At 34.6% G+C, this 21,664-nt stretch overlaps 1 long non-coding RNA gene and 1 pseudogene across 5 annotated transcripts in view; one reads left to right on the top strand and one right to left on the bottom strand.

The window, feature by feature from the left end:
• LOC144295049 (uncharacterized) overlaps positions 1–5,529 on the top strand; it is an 80,134-nt gene extending 74,605 nt beyond the window's left edge. For 4 of the 5 annotated variants that reach the window (XR_013362405.1, XR_013362407.1, XR_013362404.1 and 1 more), the window contains 4 exons: positions 411–463; positions 3,552–4,500; positions 4,626–4,732; positions 5,389–5,529. This is a non-coding gene — a long non-coding RNA (uncharacterized LOC144295049). Of the gene's footprint in view, positions 1–410; positions 464–1,129; positions 1,230–3,551; positions 4,501–4,625; positions 4,733–5,388 lie in introns of all 5 variants that reach the window. The other variant, XR_013362406.1, reaches the window with a different exon arrangement.
• Positions 2,684–3,281, bottom strand: LOC144295498 (E2F-associated phosphoprotein-like; annotated as a pseudogene).
• Positions 5,530–21,664: the final 16,135 nt, after the last annotated feature.

The following is a 21,664-nucleotide window of genomic DNA, read 5'->3' as shown; positions in this document are numbered from 1 at the left end:
TAAAAAATTACAGCTTAACATAGTTATTATCATGAAAATATAGTAAAATATAAATGTTGAGATGTCAGTTGATGGAGTCCAGAAGTATGTACACATTTTTTCATATTTGAGTTGAAAATTTCCTTTTAAATCAGTACTTTACTAGGAGAAAAATAACTTCCTGTGTGAGTATACATGAAGTAAAAGTACTATGAGCACTTATAAATAATGATCTGGTTAGGTATAGTATTTCATGTCTGTCACTTCTTGATAATAGATATTCTCATTTCTCAAAGAAAAGCTATCAAAATATTTTTTATCAATTTCTCAAAAATATTTCTTGCCCAGTTTTATTTCAAAACTAAGTTCCTACAATAAATTCTCTAGCACAGCATAAACTCAACGACTAATCAATCCTTGTTATTTTTCAGATTAAATGTGTACATGTGAAAGCAGCTCTTCTGAAAACCTCCAATGTAACAAGGTAAAATTGGATATTTTATACTCATTTTTACTTATTTTAAACAAATTTGTATGTATATTATTATCAATTTCAAAGACTTCTTACTCTTCCATATAATTAGCAACTACAATATTCCATGAAACTTGGAATGTTTTAATTGTGGTTTTCTGGCAAAACTACAAGACCAGAAGGGATCCTTATGGTATGATAACTTTTAAATAATGGTCTCTTAGTATGACTTAATATGATTTGTTACTCTACAGTAAGTACTATAAAATTCTCTGACATTTATTTAAATTAAAAAACCATTGCATTTCCCTATTCAAATATCATATATCCTCATCTCATAGGTCTTTAGATATATTGTTAACAGTTTTGTGGCAGTGTATCACTTAAATGTGATAAAGGGTATCTAATAAACCATATGAAATAAAACAAAAAAAGAAAGAAAATTTTATTCTAAGTATTTATTTTAGTGTCTGAGGATTTTTCAATCAAAATTTAGAGAGTACTGCCCCAAAATGCTTTTCGTTTGTTTCTAAAATAGATCTCCATATATGTAATTTATCTCACAATGACACAAACATAATTTCCATGAATTAAGCTCCCAACTGTATCATTTAATGACATTTAAACTAAAACACTCATTTTTATTGCTCTCATTTCATTGTCATCACACAAAATCAGAACATTGTAGAGACCAATGTACCAGACACAACAATGACATTGGGGTGATTGCAATCTCATTGGGCTGAGAAAATGGACCTAAAACATACAGCAAGAAAAGGTAATAATTCATGGTAAACCTTAAGACAGCCATCATTTCTAAAGAGGAAACTTGAGGAGATAACTCTCTTCTTAATGAATATTTCTCATTTTTAAGTTGAATTTCTGTAAATGTTGAATCCATACTATAGAAATCCCAGGAGAACTCAATTGTATCTTACCTACCCAGCTAACTACATTATTTGTCTATGGAGAATTCAACTAACCAGAGAAGGGGGTGGGGAAGAGCAAAATAATTCAAAAGAAGTACACTCACCATGAAAATTCTCTAGAGACTATAAATCCCTCAATAAATACATAACAACTTATCTGGATTTATAAGACAGCTGCCAAGTAAGATTTGTCCTTTGTGTATCTTATAATCTAAACACTCCTACAATGGAAGTAACGGAAATATATTTATCTACTAATGTAGATTAAACAGAATACCTTTCTTTTGCTTCACTTAATTTAATCTTCACATTGTCCTTTATTACTTTATTATTACTTTATTATTACACGGTGTTCCTACTTTGGAGATGAAGAAAGTGGATGATAGAGTTTAAGGGGATGAGCTAGAGAAAGAGACAGAGAGATAAAGATGCAGGGGTGGAGATGTAGATCCAGGTAAGATTAATCTAAAGGCATATTTTGGAAAGTGATAACGTGAAGAGAATACCAAATTTTTTTTCTTCTATGGCTACATGTTAATTGTATAAGCATATCTTCCAAGAAATGGAAATATTCCTTCAGTTCATAAATACAGTAATAGCCTCTACTAAGTTTAACTCATTAATTCAACTCATTAAGTTTATTCTTTTTTTTTTTTTTGACGTATACTCCCGAACATTTTAATTCTAAAGAGCTTAGTACATGAAAAGCCCCATAGTTTCCAAATGCCCATCAAAAAGGGAATGAATAATCAGTCCCATCAGAGCTGGGAAAATTCTTTCTAAATGAGGTGGAGGGATGGAGGTTGACAACCATTCTCTTCCAAAAAGATAAACATTGGGCAGCCCGGGTGGCTCAGCGGTTTAGCGCCGACTTCAGTCCAGAGCGTGATCCCAGAGACCCGGGATCGAGTCCCATGTTGGGCTCCCTGCCTGGAGCCTGCTTCTCCCTCTGCCTCTGTTTCTCTGCCTCTGTCTCTGTCTCTGTATCTCTCTCTCTTTCTCTGTGTCTTTCATGAATAAATAAAATCTTAAAAAAAAAAAAAAAGAATGACTTGCTAAAACTCTGAAAAAATGAAAGACTTCATCCTTGTCATAGGTAGCCACTTCAGGAGAACATTCATGCACATGCCCAGGTGATAGTTTATTTCCACTTGTGCCTCTGTTAGCTCTGCAGCATCTTCATAGTTAGACCTCATCATCTTATGACCTCACCTTTTCTTCCTGTTTTCTGGGATTTTGTATCCTAGAACCTCCTTTTTGTTGACAGAACAATTCATCACAAACACTGCTCTATACTGTCTTGTATGATTCATGCCTTTGGCAATCAAGACATAGGGTGGTCATGCAGGCAAGGCAATTCAAGACAGCATCACTATTCGGAACAGGCTATTGTGGTGGATGTGGTCTCTGTGTTCCAAAACCATGGTAGCCTCTTCTTTGTGCATCAACCGAGGCCTGATCTCTGTTATCTTTTTCAGGATCACATAATAACTCATCATTTGTTGAAATCCTGTGTCATTTTTTTCTTTTTCTTCTTCATTACCTGTGCTGTTTTGTCTTCATCTTCAGAATCAGAATCAAAATATATATCATCATAGTACTTTGTCAGAGATGTTCCGACATTTCTAGTTCCTGAGGAAGACTCTGTTTCCAGAAAGGATAACTTGTCCTCCATTGTTTTTATGGTAGAATTTAATTCAGCTTCCATTTCTTTTTCAAATTCGTCTTCACTAGATGATTCACTTTCTCCAGTAAGACATTCTCTGATGAGTTTTCCGTTTTGGTCAGGAGTTCCATGTAAAAGCACATCCACTTCATCTTCAGAACTGCTTCAAAGCAGGTTCCTTGTCACCAGGCTCTTCCACTGTGTAAGGGTGGTACTCATCCTGGAGCCGGCTCATAGACCTACACTCTTAGACACTGACTACAAGCATCTGCACAGCATCCAAGTTTATTTTTAATAAACTTAATCCTCCTACTACCAATTCTATTTTAATTTTATGTTTGGTGGTATTTTTTCAAGTGGGTGGGATCAATAGAAGAGAAAAAAGGAACATTATTGTGATTTGACTCACCAAAAAATGTAAGCTTTTGTGTTAAGTGACTTATGGTGAGAAAAATAATATGCACTCGAGCCAAAGGAAAATTAATTCATTCTTTTTTATTTTTAGATTCCAATGAATAAATGTAATTTCAGTAAAGAGAAGTTGAACAGTTGTGTTTAATAATTTATGGCTTGATAAGAGGTGAGAAGAGATCAAAAAAAAAAAAAAAGTCACTGAACAAAGAAGCAGAAGAAAGTATAAAGAAAGAAGTGTTGAGACCCTGAGGTTTTCATAAGGACTATGAAGGTTCTGGTATAAATTGACTATTTAAATTTATTCTGTAGACCTTAACAGTCAAGAGACCAAATAGACCATAACATTATGTACCTAATCCTGTGCAAAGTGCTAGGGAATAAAGAAATGAGATATGGTTCATACCCTACCAGGCTACCATGTTCATAAATGATGATAATGCATGACATTCAATGAGTGAACCAATAAACTAAGTTCTACAAAACAGTTATTCCACGTTCAATGCTTTAAAAGGCTAAGGACATCAGGCTCAATGTTATTATTGGATTTCTCTCATCAAGTTGGAAAAGACATACTGGAAATGTATATATATTCGTGTCTTGTTAAGGTGTCCAGGTCAATCTCCTCACTTAATAACCCATCAAGAAAACATTACTTTGTAAAACACTGAGCTATAACTTTCTGGCCTTAAAAATATCACAGGCTATGGGTAGAAATTTAGCTGTTTAAATTAGAAAATGACAGTTGTTTTGAATCAGAGATCAATACCGTGTTCTGAGGAGCTTTTTAATGTAATTTTTAAAAAGCTGTACCAGGTTACTTTTGCTTTTGCAAATGGTCATCTCTACAATCAACAGGGTGCATAAGATTTGATAACTGTTGAAACAGGAAAGCATCAGACAATGGGATACTATGCAATGTCACTGTTGTTGGAAACTCTGAAACAAGATGACAGAAGTTGTCATCCTTCTTGAGGACCAGTCTTTGAGACCTGGAGGTTTCAGGTCTTTGGAACAACTCAACTCACTCCTCTTTGACATTGGTATACACCAAATCCTATCTATTTCAACTATGAATTCCCCTCTTCAGTTAAAGTTGCTTCTTTTTCTTCCCTACTATTCTAAGAAGATTAAAAATATGTTTACTTTGTCTCTGCTGTGTGAACAGATGTACTCATTTGTATGGTGAAAAATCTTGGAACCTTTACTTCCAGACTAGAAAATACAGCTATTGTCAGGAAATCAGACATTGAGTAAATTTCCATGGAGACACAGGTAATCAGGAAATTGTATCATGTTTATAAATGGAGAGAATACTAATATGATAACTAGATTATGGAGTTATTATTACATGATAATTGTGGTATAGTATTGTGTTATACAGTAATACTCATGGAAATTTAAGTATAAACTGTCTATACTGTGCAAGAAAACAGGAGCACACCTGAATAGTGAGGTCATACCCTATACCAGCATCCTGAAAATGAAGCAGTTCTCCCAGGCAAGAACCCAAACCTGAAAGAGAAGGCCCAAGTAACAAAGAATAGCTTTGTCTTCTCTTGTATTGACCAGGAAGCTGTCAAGATATTTTGAAAAAGTTCCTGAGCAATATATATAATGTTGTCCTCCAAAAGTTGGAATTAATAAATGCAAACTTTTTTTGATCAAAATAGAGTGCCCTGGTCATGACTAAAGAGATGTTTCTTAGTCACTGCATATTTTTAGAGCATCTGCTAAAGGAATTAGCACAGCTGTCAATAATGAGAGAATTTGAGAACACGGATGATGAAAAATTATGCATGTGGAAGGGAAAAGACAAAACCTCATTGCTCTTTTCTTCCATGCTCTGAAGTAAACTTACCTATGTTTAGTGTTTGCATACAGAAAATATTTCATACATAATTTGTGTGCATGTCTCTTTTCCTCATCAGAATGTAAGTTTCTAGAAGACAGCCATGCAGAGTTCCTGGCACAGGGCCTCATACTTGGAAGACTCTCAGTAGCTGTTAATGAATGAATAAACAGTACCTGAAACTAAAGCATCTTCCTATTGATGGATGAAATTAAATCATATATTGGCAAACTAGTGATTATTTGCATTACTACCATTGAGTTAAGGTAGAAAATAAATGTTATTGGGGTATAAGATTAATAATTACTAGAGATCTGATACTATAAAGAGAACTAACTTCCTGTTCCTAACTAACCTGTTTGTTGAAACTCCTTTAAGGTAGAAGAACTTGAATAGTTTAAGATCTCATTTAGGCCTTAAACTATTCCTTCAAATGCCACTATGTATCTTACTTTTCACTGTTATGGGCCTTTTTGGAATCACATATGTACTTCTAGTCAGTACTCCCCAAACACACAAGATACCAAACACCTAAAACAAGATGCTGATCTATTGTAGACAGAAAGGGCTGAAATGTCAAGAGATGTTGGAATCCTTATTTTCACGTGGATAAGTAATTATGTAGGAGTACTGGCAACAAGAGCAATTGACAGGAGACTTGGAATGTTATTAATTTTTGAAACTCATAAAACTTTTGGGAAAAATTCTCCAAGTCTCTCTTTGTAGGAAGGAAGAAAGAGACCAGAAGTTAGCAGAGAGCTTCTAGTCATTCTTAGTTAAGGCTGAGGAGAAGGCGAAAGATATTCCTGCAAGGCAAATGTTATGTTAGGCACTCCCACACTAGCAGAAAATGAATAGATAGTTTATATCTGAATAGCACATTACAGCTTAAAAAGTGCTATAAATGGTTCAGTCAGTTAAGCATTTGACTCTTGATTTTAGTTCATGTCGTGATCTCAGGGTCATGAAATCAAGTCCCAAGTTGGGTTCCCTGGAGTTATGGAGCCTGCTTAAAGTTCTCTCTCTGCTCCTCTCCCTATATTGTCCCCCGTCTTCGCTCACGCACACACACTCTCTCTCTCTCTCTAAAAAAAAAAAGAAAAAAAAAGAAACAGATAAGTTTTATCACATTTAACCACATGTATAATCAGAAAAGTCATTATAAACCCCAATTGGTAGATGAGAAACCAATTTTAAAGAAGCTAAGTAAATAAAGCTAAGTGATTGTCTAAGTAGCAAACTGGGACTACAACCCAGCTTTTTTATCCTAAAGTCAATATATATATTAAAAACACACAAACAAAACCAAAAACAAAATACCCTTTATCTTTCATGAAAAATTTTATTGACTAGTGGAGTCTATCTAGAGTTCTGTTTTAGAAAGGATTTGAAGCCAAGCCCTGACTCATTGGAAAAGACCACTGTGGTTGATTATTAATGTGTGCCCTGGACAAAAAATAAAGAGCAGAATGTCAACCATTCCTGCACTTTTCACCCATGCTGAGGTCCCAAATAAGTATGTCTACCATGACAGTGACACTGATTATAGGATCATTGATCAATGGAAGGTAAGAATTGCTTCCAGCTGCAAGGAATTAGAGCAAATTGCAGGTGCCCCCTCCTAACCCAAGAGGCCAGCTAGGACTTCATTGACTAGATTTTACTCAAAGGCATATTCAGAGATGACCAGAGAAAGAGTAGGAAGGTAGTTATGCCCAGGAAGTGAATTGTGCCTTGGAAGACTGTGTTGTGTCTTCATTAGACAAAGCATGCTATCTGTATGTAACTGAAGTGAAGAGAAATCTTGCATCCAATTTACAGAGTTTAAAATATTTGCCTGGGATCCCTGGGTGGCTCAGCGGTTTGGCGCCTGCCTTCAACCCGGGGTGTGATCCTGGAGACCTGGGTTCGAGTCCCACTTTGGGATCCCTGCATGGAGCCTGCTTCTGCCTCTGCCTGTGTCTCTGCCTCTCTCTCCCTCTCTCTGTGTCTCTCATGAATGAATGAATGAATAAATAAATAAATAAAATATTTGCCTAAGTCCAGTAATTTTAAGAAGAGTGAAATTTAAGGAATATTATCATAGCCTTTTATATACATCACTTCCACCTAAATAAAGTACCTTTATCTTTGCCTTTCATAATAACAGGAAGATTTGCCATTTGAATAATGAGTATTCTTCCCAAACATAAGACAAGTAATTTTCCTCAGGTAAATAAGATATTTGTCTTTTTTAGGAGACCAGTTAAGTGGGCTCGATCAAGAGTGAGAAGACTGTACTTTTTATATTACTATACTTAATGTACTTACTGACATATTCTCTAAGGTAAAAAAAAAACTATATATAAAGAAGGCATTGTAGTAAAATGAGGTAATTGTTATCTAAATATGTAGGAAAAGATTTATGCTTTAAGATGCTGCATCAACTGTTAATGGTCTTTGGGCCACTTGTTCCATATTAGACTTTTGCATGCTCTTCAGTCTTTTTGTCCCTGAATGATCTTGCTGCCCATTACCTTTCTTCTGGCTGAAAAGGCAGAAGTACAGAGAGCCTTCCTCAGTGCCCAGTGCATTTCAAATCTATTCTCATTTTCAATGCCTGATTCTGTGTGAAAAGGTGTAATTTAAATTTAATTTTAGGGTAATTTTAATAGAACATTTGCATAATACAATTCTTGCTTCTCATAATTCAAGTCTGCTTACTCCAAATAGGCTTCTCCTTGGGCACACTTCGACCGTGCTCTAAATGCTAATATATTTGGCTTCCCTCAGATGAGGGTAAGGAAGCAAAAAGGAGCAAAGCCTATGGGAAGAAGGTTGAGGTGGGATTTCATGAAGCTATTAATTAATAATACTAGAGACCTTGAATTTTCACAGAATCACACATTGCTAAACAAGCACACCTGTTATCTAATCCTTCCCTTCTAGTCTCCATTGGGCAACATCAGACTCACACAACTGCCTCAGGCAATATATCTGCATTTGAAGGGGTAGATGTCATCGACAAATTTCTTGATTTGTGGTAAAAGCAAAACTGAAGTTAAAAGAGCTTCTCTCAGTCTCAGCTAGCAGAGGCCTACAACTGCCCCTACCTATTCTTAAGTCTCCTTATTTTCTCATTTCTAATGGTTGAGTGGCTGTATTTTTTTTTCTAAAACTTATTTTGCCTATATTTTAAAAATATCTCCTCTCTCTCATAAATCCTTTCTGTAAATTATTCTCAGAAGTAAAGCAGAAGAGATGCTAGCATGCTCAACAATGTTCACTTCCTATTTACTGCAAAGAAAAAAAATTTAAGAAATATAATCACATATAGTGGCTGTTATCATATCAAGGAATGACACTTCATACACTGACTTTTATATCATCACTCTTTATATTTGATATAAAGCTTCTCTTTTTTTTCATTCTGTGGGTATGTTAAGTGTGTATCATTTAAAATTCTTAGTCTTCTATTAAGATATATTTAGCTAATCAATCTTCACCTTTAGTTCATATTTCTTTTCTGTTTCCAGATATTCAGCCTACATAAATTTAAATGGGTGGTTTTAAAGAGACTTGCACCTTCAAAGTGGCAGCTAGTACAAAAAAGAGACTCTGTCACAATAATTTTTTTTTCTAAAATAGTCTTCTAACTTGATGCTCTAACTTGGGTTTCTCACCTCTCGGAAACAGTTTTCAAGGGGCTGCCAAACTCAACTTTCTAAAATAGCTATTCTGGTTCCCCAGTCCTCGCATCAAGCCTACAATGTATTACCACAGCTTTCAAGATTTTGTATGGTGAGAACTCTCCAAGATTTAACAATGGACTCATTATTACCAATATTGCAAAGCCACCTTCAACTTCCTTGCCTTAACTCGTGGTGGTCCTTATGTTAGTACATAACATAACATAGTCCCCTCCACCATTTATATTCTTTGCTTATTGGAACACACTGTTACCTTAATGTTCCAAATCCTATATGGCCTCTTCTTTAGAAGCCTTCTACAATGAAATAATCACAAATATTTCTTCCTTTATGTTTCTATAACATGTTATTTTTTCCATTTATTTAGTGTGTATATCCTTCCACCTTGTATCAAAAGTAATTGCCTCTTTCTTAACTCACCTCATTAAATTATATGTTCCTTCAGAGACAGCATTAAGGTTTATCCTGCTCTCCTCCCCACAATCCCCCATCACCAACATGCTGCATAAATAAACGCTTTATAAATCTGCATTGACTTGAATTTAATTTCTAAAACTCATTAACATAAACAAGTAATTCCAGTACTATTTAGCTTTCACTCTCCATAGCAGCTTTTATGATTATCTTTCTTTAGTTCAATGACACCTCATTTAATTTTTCCCTGACCTTTTGACCTACAGCCTAGGAATCTGGTCTCCAGTGTGTTACACTTTCACCTGATCAATTTTGTGCCTATAATAATTTAATTAAATTATTGATTATTCACTGGTCTTTTATGTCTTTATGCATTTAATAGCATAAATAGCATTCTTGTTCTGTATATGTGCTTGAGCCCTGCTTCTACAGCAAACATCCCAAGGAAAAGAAAGGAAGAGAAAGAAGAAAAATGTAATCTGAAGTGAAATGACTTTATTGTCTTCTCAAACCGTGTTTGATTTCATTGGTAATTGACTTTCAAAATGAGTCTGATCAATGTGCATTGCTCTTAGTATGCCCCTCGATTTTATGCTTATAGCCTATGTCCAAGTAGTCTTTCCCAATCAAAGGAAAAAGAAGAAGAAAGAAAAAGAAAAAGAAAAATCCAAGAAGTAGGTTGATTTAAAGAGGCTTATACAAAGTGTCAATATAGAAACAAAAGAGAAGACTCAACAGGGAAATGGTACTTGTAACACTAGGCAACTTGCCCACTGAAAAGCATTCTTAATTAGCATTATTACCCCCAAAGAAAATGGCACACTACCTTATAAGTAGGCATGCTTCCATCTAACAGATGGATCTGCACATGCGACGCCAAGAAACCACATATGAACATCAGACATGGCTCCTAACCATGTTATTTTCAGCTTATGGTATTTAAATGATTGTTGTCCTGTAATGCTGTGGTTATAGTCAAGAAGAGCAAATAACAGCAATTACAATCACAGCAACTGTCCAAGATCAAACAAAATGGAGTTCCTATTTCAACATATCTCTTGGGTTCTTATTCTGACTTTTGGTCAGTGAATGGAAAGGTATAAAGTTGTATTGCTCTGCTAACAAGTACAGAAAGTGTGTGTGTGTGTGTGTGTGTGTGTGCGTGAGTGTCTGTGTGTGTGGAGAGAGAGAGGGGAAGAGAAATATTAAATAGACTAAAGACTAAAATTATTAAATGAAATCCTCTCTTTTCGCATTCTTATTATAGCCCTCTATGAACCCTGTTGCATAGTAACCACTCAATTAAACTGTCGCTAATCCTAAAATAAAATTATTATTAAATAATTATGTTTATAACTTATAAATTCTATTTTATAAATATAGTATTAATAGATTATTTGCAAAATGTAGTATTCGACTTTTAGCCTTCTATAGAAAATAATAAGTCATGTGCAAATATTAGACACTAAATACAGGTTCACCCTTTATTCATTTATTCAACAAATACTAGATACTCCATCAGTCAGGATTGGTGAGGTTATGTTGTAGTAATAAACAGCCTGAAGATTTAATGGTATAAAACAATAAAGTACGTCTTTTATTCATACTATATGTCTATCACAGGTTCATAAGAGGACTCTGCTCACTGTGGTCACTCACTGATCCAGTATGACAGAAATTTCATTTCACTTTGTTCTTCCACAATCATAGAGTATTTTGAGCTGAATACTGGTTCTAAAAGCTTTTTCATGGAATAACACATATCATATCTGCCAAAATGTTATTGACCAAAGAGAGTCACATGTCTACTCTTGGTTTAAATGGGCAAATATATATAATCCTCTCATGTTTTGAGGCATACATGAGATAAATCAGGATATATAGTGAATAGGAATACCATATTTCATAAGCATTGAGTAAATGTAACATTTGATGCATTAAGATACAAAGTGAGAAAGATGAGCTTGAGCCCAGGGTTGATTCTATTATCTATTAACCTCCTAAAGGTTGGCAACTATTACTTTATTTTTTGTGTCCTCCCTACATGAAAAAAAATACGTGTTCAATCTATGACTGTGGATGATGATTATGATTGTCTTTACTCCTTAGAAGTAAAAACAAAATGAATGATAGCCTTTTACAATGAATTGAATAAACACTTTGGATGACTAAGGCATGAATGTTGAGCCTATGACGATTTCCTCCTGTTCACTTTATCCCACCAAGGCCCACTGTGAACAATTATGCAGGAGACAAATTGCCCTTTCAATTGCCCATGCCATGCCCCTAACCCCGCCTGTTGTCTTCATCCTTTCTGCCATTCTTGCTAATACTCTTAATATGTCCGGATGCCTACAAGAAAAAAGTCTCAGTTACCTGCCAATCTTGCCTCTGAGGATTGCTACTGGAGTCAAAAGAACTAATAGATATAAATATGTCTCATAAAGTATAAAGTGCTACATTAATTTAAGAATGACTGCTATTATAAACCCAATGACCTTAGTGAGGTCTGTGGGGATAGAAGAAAAGAAAAGGGAAACAAAACTTAGGGAAGCCCTGGTCTGATAGTTGTAAAAGGAAATATCTAGTCTGTTTTTTTCTTAATCTTTAGGTCTAATTTTAAATTTTTACTCATTTTTTCAAAGTTTGAGTTCCCATTTCCTTTTAGTAATGGTCTTTTAATAAGAGTTGCTGGTTTGTTTTAGACTAACAAATGGTCTATAAATTTATGTTGGGACTAGAACTTGGGTGGAGCAGCAAGGTGGGGCTTAGCCAGAACTGCTCATTAGGAACCTAATCTTGGCTGAAGACCTGATGATATAATGGGATGGATCACCATGGGAAGTCAAACTAACATAATTTTAAGTACAGACTTGATTACTCATTTCCAGATTTCTCATTGAGCCTCAGATCTTTTTTCAAAATGGATATAATGTCACTTACCTCATAACATTGTCATAGGCTTAAAGAAAAACAAAAAAGATAATGCAATACCATGGGAAAGTGCCAAACACAGAGCTTCTTCCTCTGTCCTTTGGTGTTCCGTATGTAGCCTTCTTTCTGCAAGGTTTTCTTCCTTAGGATATGTGGTATATTCCATCTTTATCTACAGTTTCTAACTTTATCTGAAATGTGAAAGTTATGACTATCTCAGGAAATGTTTTAGTGAGTCTATAAACAGTAATACTAAATTATAACTAAGTAGAATAAGATGTTATAACTCTCTAAGGTAATTTGAATTTTGAAAGGGGATAAAATCTTAAGGAAAAGAATCTTAATCTTATATAAGCACTGTACTCTTAGTCTTTTGACTTTCAATTTGTATGACCCTAAACTAATCACTATGGAATTACCCCCCATGCTAAGCCTCAAGTTTTTGTTTTATCTGGTTTGGTTTTTGTTGCTTTTAACTTTAACACAATGAACTAAACCTCGGTTATCTTTAAAGATATGCTCATACCAGCCCTTAACATTCTGTAGTTTTTATTGTTGAATTCTCAAGTATTAATAAAATAAAAAATAAAAATAGTATTTACTAGATGCAAAATAGTTGGGCTGTGTGCTCTAAACAGTCTTTAATTCTCAAAGAATTTCTAAGGGTCATTATTCTCCCTGCTTTAAAAATGAGGACATCGAAGCTCAGTGAGACTTAGGAGGCTTGCATCAAACTGGTTGGCTGACAAATGAATGAGCCAAACTTCAAATTCAAGCTTGCCTGACTCCAAAGTAATGAAATTTTGGAATTATAGGTGAGGTCTGGAGCCAATGACCAAGAAAGAATTCTTGAGACTTCTTTAGTGCAAAATGGTGGTTTTGTTAAAGCACAGGGACAGGACCCATGGGCAGCAAGAGCAGCTGCCTGGGTCCTGTGAGAGGTGGCTGACTATATACCGGGAGTTGGGAGGGGTGTGAGGATAACGTATTCTCCAAGGAATTTTGGAAGCAAGGTTTCCAGGACCTTGAGGAGGCTAGCTATTGTTGAGAAAAGGTCACTTAGTACCATCTAATAAAACCTGAGTCATGAGACCCTTCAGATGTATATCGGTGGGTCATGTGCTTGGAGGATGTTGCCAACATGTATCTTGGGCGGTAGAGATAAAGGAAACTTCTAAAGGAATTTTTATATGTTAAAGTAGACTTATAGGATCCTGAGGGTTGGGCTAAGATTGCCATTTGCCTTTAGCAAAATATTAACATTGAGGCAGTTGAGTCAATAGAGGAATGTCCCTTTGCCTATTTCAAGGACTCGTCAATGTGCTGCTGTTCCTCAATCAAAAGCATTTGTTTTTTCACCAGGAAGGCCTTTTTTTTTTTTTTTTTTTTTTTTTGCAACAGGAAGACCATTTTTGCCACCCATGAAACTATACCATAAAAGAGGCCACTGTTATTTAGGTTGTTTTATTGTGGTTATCTTTATAGCAACACTTGTAAGCTCCTAGAGAGAAAGGTATGCATAATTTACTTTATTTTTTTAAGTTCTAGCACCTAAGAAAATTAAGCAAGCAAGTATGTTTTCAATAAGAGTTTGCAAAGAACGGAAGACAGAAAAAGGAAGAGGAAGAGAGGGAGAAAAGAAGGAAGATAAAGGAAACATTTTATGTCTTACCCATTCTGAACTTTAGATCTTGGTTCAACAGGCTGGAATAAGAGCTATCTGAGGTATATTTATAGATAGCCATTTTCTACAGTAAATAAGATATTGTGAAAATAATTTTTTTTCAAAGGTTTTATTTATTTGAGAGAGAGAGCATGAGCACAAGCAGGGGGAGGTACAGAAGAAGAGGGAGAAGTAGATTCCCTACTGAGCAGGGAGCCCGATGTGGGGCTCAATCCCAGGACCCTGGGATCATGACCTGAGAATCATCAAGGCAGATGCTTCACTAACTGAGCCACCCAGGCACCACAATAAACTTTATTTTAGGGCATCCCGGGTGGGTCCGCAGTTTAGCTCTTTCTGGTATAGGAAGGTATCCTTAAAATGGAGATAATCCTCATACATGTAAATGTCTCTTATAAAAGAGTAACTTCTACTCATTTTTTGAAGCTTCTCTTGTGTCTGCAGTTTCTTAAAAATAGCCAGCTTAAAATAATAAATATTCCAAAGAGACAAAAATGAATTGTCTTGGGGTTTAAAAATCTATTCTCCTATACCTGTGTCTTGAACTTCTTTTGGGCATAATTCATTTCAACTCTGAGGCATATATTGACTTAAAATGTAGCAATGTTATTTATTAACTTCATCTATTTTTGTAGAAGATTTTATACAAGTAAACATATTTAGAACCACCCCCTCAAGAAACATGTTATTTTTAAGAGGACACAAATCTTCTGGGCAATTTTAAATTGATTCAAAGTAATTTACCTTTTAATAATTAAACAATATTTTGATTAAAATTAATTTTAAGTTTTGACCTAGTCTCTGAAGGAATATCACCAGAGGAACTTGATTAAAGACAACTTATTTCCTATATATCTTATATCATTAGAGAATCAATCCCTATTTTGGGCTCAAAAGGATTGAGTCAAAAACATTTAAAAACACTTATCTTAAAAAGTTATTGTAAAAGTTGTTGCCTTATAATCACCAGAAAACTACATTTTTAAATCTCTTTCTGTATAAATTATCAAAATAACACTGTGTAGGGCATTAATGCTTCAGTATTATATTATATTATATTATATTATATTATATTATATTATATATATGTTTTATATTTATGTTACATGTGTCAATTTTACGTTATTACAATACTGCAAAGTATTATTGTTGGGTATTATTGTTGTTATTTAGAGATAAAGAAATTAAGATCAAATGAGATCAAGAAGTTACCCAACATCAGCCAGTACAAGTGACAGAGCTAGAGTCTCTAGTATGAAATGAATGGTCTTCCTATTATATAAATATGACTGATGAAAGTCTACCCCAGAGAGTCACAGGATGAGAAATTAGTGTGGACAGGACTCCACAATATATGATCCAAGCAATAATATATAGATTGTGATTCATTGTCACTGTGTTTAGAGTTACAGATTCAATCATAGGATCCCTTGGTCTGTGCCCAACACAACTTAACTACCTTGAAATACTTGTTCATTTGATTTCTTGATTCCCCCCCCCCCCCATTTTCCATCTATTGAGTCTCTAAGTGTTCAAATATTGTCAGAATTATGTCTCTCAATATAACCAGCTTCCTAACTCCTTTGTAGGATGAAACTTCAAATGCCATATCTCTTTTTAGTTAACTTTTATCTCCATTCAGTTATTTCTTTCCACACAGATCCCTTCCGAAGAACACTAGTTTCCCATGTGTTTTAAACCTGGCAGTGATTTTGAGCAGGAGGAGAGATGGTACTTTCTTTTGAAAAATATATACAAATATTGTGTTTGTGTGTGTAGATTTATTTTTTTTATTTATTGTGTGTGTGTGTGTGTGTGTAGATTTAAAAATAGATTTAGATTTTTAAAATTTCCTGAAGGAAAATTGACCTTTATATTATTCCACGAAACATACAATTCCAACTAAATTTCAAGTCTGTGTTCCCCATAGTAGGAATATTGGGGAGCTTGAGAGAAAGTGTTACTCAATATGTGAAGGAAAGAAAGGGCTATTCAACAAATATATGAAAGAGAAATGGAGAACAAATATAAGAAGTAGAATAAGGAAGGAGAGAGGACTAATTTTCCACTTTTCCAAAAATATTTCTTGATCACCCATTGTGTGAGATACCAAGCGTTACCTTACAGAACACGTAAAAGCATTCAAACTATTTTCAAAAATGTATCTAATTCAAAAGTAATTAATATTTTTAGATTGAATATTTATTAATGAATATAATCTTTTAATGTGACTTTGATTAGTTTAAAATTGATATAGGGAAAAAAATAAATTTTAACAAACAATGACTTAAGTTTGCAAAAGTTGATAGTTAAAAATGAGCTCCTAGAAACTGGATTCTGGCAAACAATTCTCAGAGGTATAAGGTGCAGCTGTGCATTCATGCCTAAAATCACTACAGCAGCTAATTTTAGACTGTACTTATCAGTAATGATGGTATCTCATTGTTCTCATTTCTTTAATTCTATATTATCCATGATTCCTGCTGTGACAGTTAAATTGTTCTCAAATTTACCATAGTCAAAAAAGTTTAAAATTACACATGTGTATAATTTTGTTTCTAGAACTTTGGAAAATTGATGATGGTGATGATGGAAAGCTTACTTTTGACTTTTGACAAGTTTAGATTGGACCACAGCCAAAAAAGATTTTCAAAGCACATAATACCAGTATTTTTATGTATTCAAGGAAACAATTTTATCATATTTCATGAAGTTCTCAATATACTGAGAATAAATTAGATATTAATTCTTATGTTAATGCTGTTACTTTTATTTTATTACTGTCAGAGGCTATTTTAATGAGCATAGCAAAATAGTAACCTAAAAGACTCAAATTTCCCATCTTACCATGTTTCATCCAGTGTGGTTAGCCAATACTAGGACTAGTTCCACTCACTTTTATAAATGTTTGGCTAATTGTTTGTTTTGCCTACCAGGCTGCACACTGTGCACACTACTTGAGGATAATATATATGTTATTAGTTCTCACATTTTCACCATCCTAGTTCATTGTCTATTATATATTTGGTACCCCTAAAACATCTATTGAATAAGTTAGTGCTTCAGTGTCTTTGTTCTGTAGATAGTTCTATGATTAAATATGCCTTTAAAATCTCTAGAAAAGGGATCCCTAGGTGGCACAGCGGTTTAGCGTCTGCCTTTGGCCCAGGACGCGATCCTGGAGACCCAGAATCGAATCCCACGTCAGGCTCCCGGTGCATGGAGCCTGCTTCTCCCTCTGCCTATGTCTCTGCCTCTCTCTCTCTCTCTCTCCCTCTGAGTGACTATCATAAATAAATTAAAAATTTAAAAAAATCTCTAGAAAAATGTCAGCTGTGTCTATAGTTAGATATCTCTATAAAGTCATAATTTTACATAAAGAAAATTTGCTTTAAAAAAAAAGCTTCTATTATGTAGTTAAACTTCAGTTAATAAGACATCTTTCCCCCACCCACTAGAATTTAGAATGCATGGGAGCATGTACTTTTGTCTTTTATCTAATGCTTTATCCTCAGTACCTAGGCATGCTTAGCACATAGTAGAAGCTTAATAAATATTTGTTGAATTTATTAATGGGTAAATATCAAGAAGATTATTATCTGGCTCCCTTAGGCATGGCATCATAAGCAGGTATTACCTATAAAATTTATTATGTCCATATTTATGTATTTATTTATTTTGCATTTTTCTTTTATTTTTAATTTTTTTTAAACTTTATTTCTTTATTCATGAGAGACACAGAGAGGCAGAGACTTAGCAAGAGGGAGAAGCAGGCTCCCCATGGGGAGCCTGATGTGGGACTTAATCTCAGGACCCGAGGATCATGACCTGAGCTGAAGGCAGATGCTCAACCACTGAGCCACCCATGCATGCCAATATCCATATATATTAAGAACATGCCAAGTACTTCACTAAATCATGGAAGTACATTTTTACATCCAAAATTTCATTTCTATTTTTTAGGATCAAGTCAGTTGTATTATTAGAGTTGGCCAAGTTCAGTTATAGACACAATTCAAGAGAGGAGACTGATAGTTACAACAGAGTCAATCTTAATTTATAATGATATAAATGTTACCGAGCAATTAAAGATTCATACCAACTTCCCAGAAGATATTATCCCTAGAAAATTTTCCAACTTGAACTCATTACCATAAGAAGATTATTTTCAAGTCAATAGAATCAGAGTGATCTTGTTTGCTATAATCAAACTATGATAGATGGATGTACCTATGTCTTCTATAAAGGGAAAGAAACAGGAGAAATGAGTTAGAATTTAGGTGGGTTTAGGGAGAGAGAGAGAGAGAGAGAGAGTGAGGGCCTCTCACTCTCAGAGGAAGAGAGTGAGGGAGAATCTTAAGCAAGCTCTATAAGTGCAAGGCCTGACTCAGGGCTTGATCTCACAACACTGAGATCATGACCTGCACCAAAATCAAGAGTTGGACACTTAATCAACTGAGCCATCTAGGCACCACTAGAATTTAAATATTCTTATGTGCCATATCTTATATCTTTTAATGCTTATAATAACCCTCAAATAGGAATTATTATCTCCACTTTTTTAAGGATACTGAGATGTGGATTCAATATCAAAGCTACTTATTTCCAAAGATCCCACTCTTTCCATGATGCCTTGCTGCTTCTGTCCCATAGGAACTGGAATACTTATGTTAGCCCATTGAAATAACTTTATTCCTAAACAACATTTGAATCTTACTTTAGGATTCTTACCTCGGGTTGCCTTTTTGAAGCTATACCCAAGTTGTACTTTAAATTTTCTAAATCAGAAGATTTACATGAATTCTCATTAAGGATATATTAAAGTGAGAAATGTAGGTAGAAAATATCTATTTGACATAATCTGTTTGCTTGGGCATTTATTTTTTTTTAACTTCATAAGGTCATGTATAAGTTTTTAATTTTAAAATCTTTATTTAGAATATAGAATACTATCCTTGGCAGAGATGTCCATAAAATACATTTAGTATATGCTATGTACCAGGCATATACATTTTCTGATTCATTAAATTCTTACAATACCTACATTTTATAGATGAATTAAAAGGTTAAGTAACTTGCCCAAAATCACACAGCAAGTAGGAAATAAAGACAGGATTGTAGATGAAGTCCAATTGGTCATGTTCTTTCCTCCATCCCATGCTACCTCACAGTAAATATCTAGTTTATTTGATCTTATTTAATTGATAAGAAATAAGACATAATTAATAATATATAAATATTATATTCATTGTGATTAAATATATATAAAGTATTTACTTAATCTTCCTAATAATCCTTACAAATAGGGAGTGATTTTTTTGTTTGTTTTTCATGAAAAGAAAAGAAACTTAAGCCTGAAGAAATTAAGTTTTTGACAAAGAGACAGAGGACTAGGCTTCAATATTGGTCCATTTGACCTAAAATCTATCCTCCTTCCAAAATGTTAGTCTTAATTTGGACACAATGATATTAACCAGGAAGGTAGTACAATAATTTAGATGTAAAAGTAAAAGTGGCTAGACTACACCAGTGGGGTTAGAAAAAAAAAGAGGGGGGGAATAAAAGAACGATGATGCTTATCATGTGAGTTTTCTCAAAATGTTTTAATATGACTCAAAGTAGGGTAAGGCCACTACCCAAAGGTCTATAATGCAATTTTATTTTAAAAATGTACTTGCTAATTATTGTTCTAATCCCATTTGCCAATCCTAATTACAGCCTAAAATGAACTCCAAAGCTTGTTGCATACAATGTGCCTGTTTAAGTTCCTTACTGGATATTATTGCCTTTTTCATTCTCAAAACACAATATTTTAAATAAGCCTATAAGGGTAGTATACACATTATATCATCGACTGATAAATAGTAACAAAATCTACTATCTTACCATTTATTTCAGGTATGCTTTGGGAATGTTTCCTGAGGTAAAAATCCTTGCTCTTAATTTGATCTCTCTCATACTTACTCCAAACTTACTCTCAATTTCACAAGAGTTATGCCTGAATGTTCTGTTAAAACAATAGCAATTTTTAAGCCCGAAACAATTTATGGTGTAGTACTATTCATCATGTACCTAGTACTGTTTTAACCTCTGGAGAAACAAAAGTAAGTAAGCCATGATTGGTGCCCATGGGAAACAGTCTTTTAGAGATGCAGGTAAATAGATTCAATACAAGGAGGTGAGGTTTTTGTGGGAGTACTCAGGGGACAAAATAAAAGAGAAAGGAGGGAGAGGCCTGTTTCTTCTTATCCTTGTAATCTTTTTTCTTAAATCTAGAATTGGCTTTTGACTAGTCGTGTATTATATGTTCTAAGCTAAAATGATTTTGCATGTAGATTTGATCATATCTTCCTTGGTTTAAATTTTATTGAAGGTTTCCTCATCATATAAATTTGGAAATCTAGCCAGGATAGAAAGTTCAATATGAACTCTGGCCCCTGCCTAGCTCTCATTTCTCAATACACTAAAATATATACTAAAATTTAAGCTACATTACAAAAATATACAGTTGAACAGTGTCACAGTCTTGCCTCTGTGACTTCATACTGGGTTTTCTTTCTCTCTGAAATGTTACTCCTCATTCCTCTGGCCAAGTCCAAGTTAAATTTTCCTGTACCTCTTCTAGGTAAAATTCATCTAATTTTACCTCAGGAATCACATTTTCCAGAAATTCTTCCTGGTCCTAGAATGTGGGTTTAGTGTGCATACCCTGTGCTCCACAAATAGTGTAATTATAAGATTAACACTGAACCATTGAATTAGTGTTCTGTGCTGCATGATAAATTACCCAAACTTACCAGCTTAAAATGACATGCATTTATGTAACAGTTTGTGTGGGTCTGGATTCTGGGCACAGCTAAGCTGTGTGACTATGTAAAAATTCAATCAAGGTGTCATTAAAGGATGGGTTTTCATCAGGAGGCTCCAGGATGAAAGATCAGCTTCCAAGATCACTCAATTTGTTCATATAATTTATTCACTTAAAGCTGTACAATTTGTGGCTGCTTGCTCTTCAAAGGCAACAAGGGGAGGAAGGTTCTAGAGCAAGTCTACTAACTGAAAAAGAGTCTTATATAACATAATGGAATCACAGGTGTCACATCCTATAACTTTTGCCATATTTTATTAGTTAAAAGTAATTCACAGGTCCTACCCACACGGCAAGTGATTTATACAAGGGTGTGAACACTAAGATATGGATATCATGAGAGTCACCTTAAAGTTTGTCTACCACATTTATCATCACTGATTTATAAGCCTGTTTTCCCAATTAGGCCACAGGCAACTTAATGGCAAGGAAGCTGACTTTGTGTGGCCAGTAACTAGCATGCTATGTTTGGCATATGACACACTTTATTTTTTTTTTAATTTTTTATTTATTTATGATAGTCACACAGAGAGAGAGAGAGGCAGAGACACAGGCAGAGGGAGAAGCAGGCTCCATGCGCTGGGAGCCTGCCGTGGGATTCAATCCCGGGTCTCCAGGATCGCGCCCTGGGCCAAAGGCAGGTGCCAAACGGCTGCACCACCCAGGGATCCCATATGACACACTTTAAATTTGATTCGCTAACTGCTGCCGAAAACAAAAATATTGAGGCTATATTAACAAAAGGCAATTCCTTTTCCATAAAAAT

The sequence above is a fragment of the Canis aureus genome, chromosome 23 (genome assembly GCF_053574225.1).
Source record: "Canis aureus isolate CA01 chromosome 23, VMU_Caureus_v.1.0, whole genome shotgun sequence".
Taxonomy (NCBI): Eukaryota; Metazoa; Chordata; class Mammalia; order Carnivora; family Canidae; genus Canis; species Canis aureus.
This window is presented reverse-complemented; position numbering and strand designations above follow the sequence as displayed.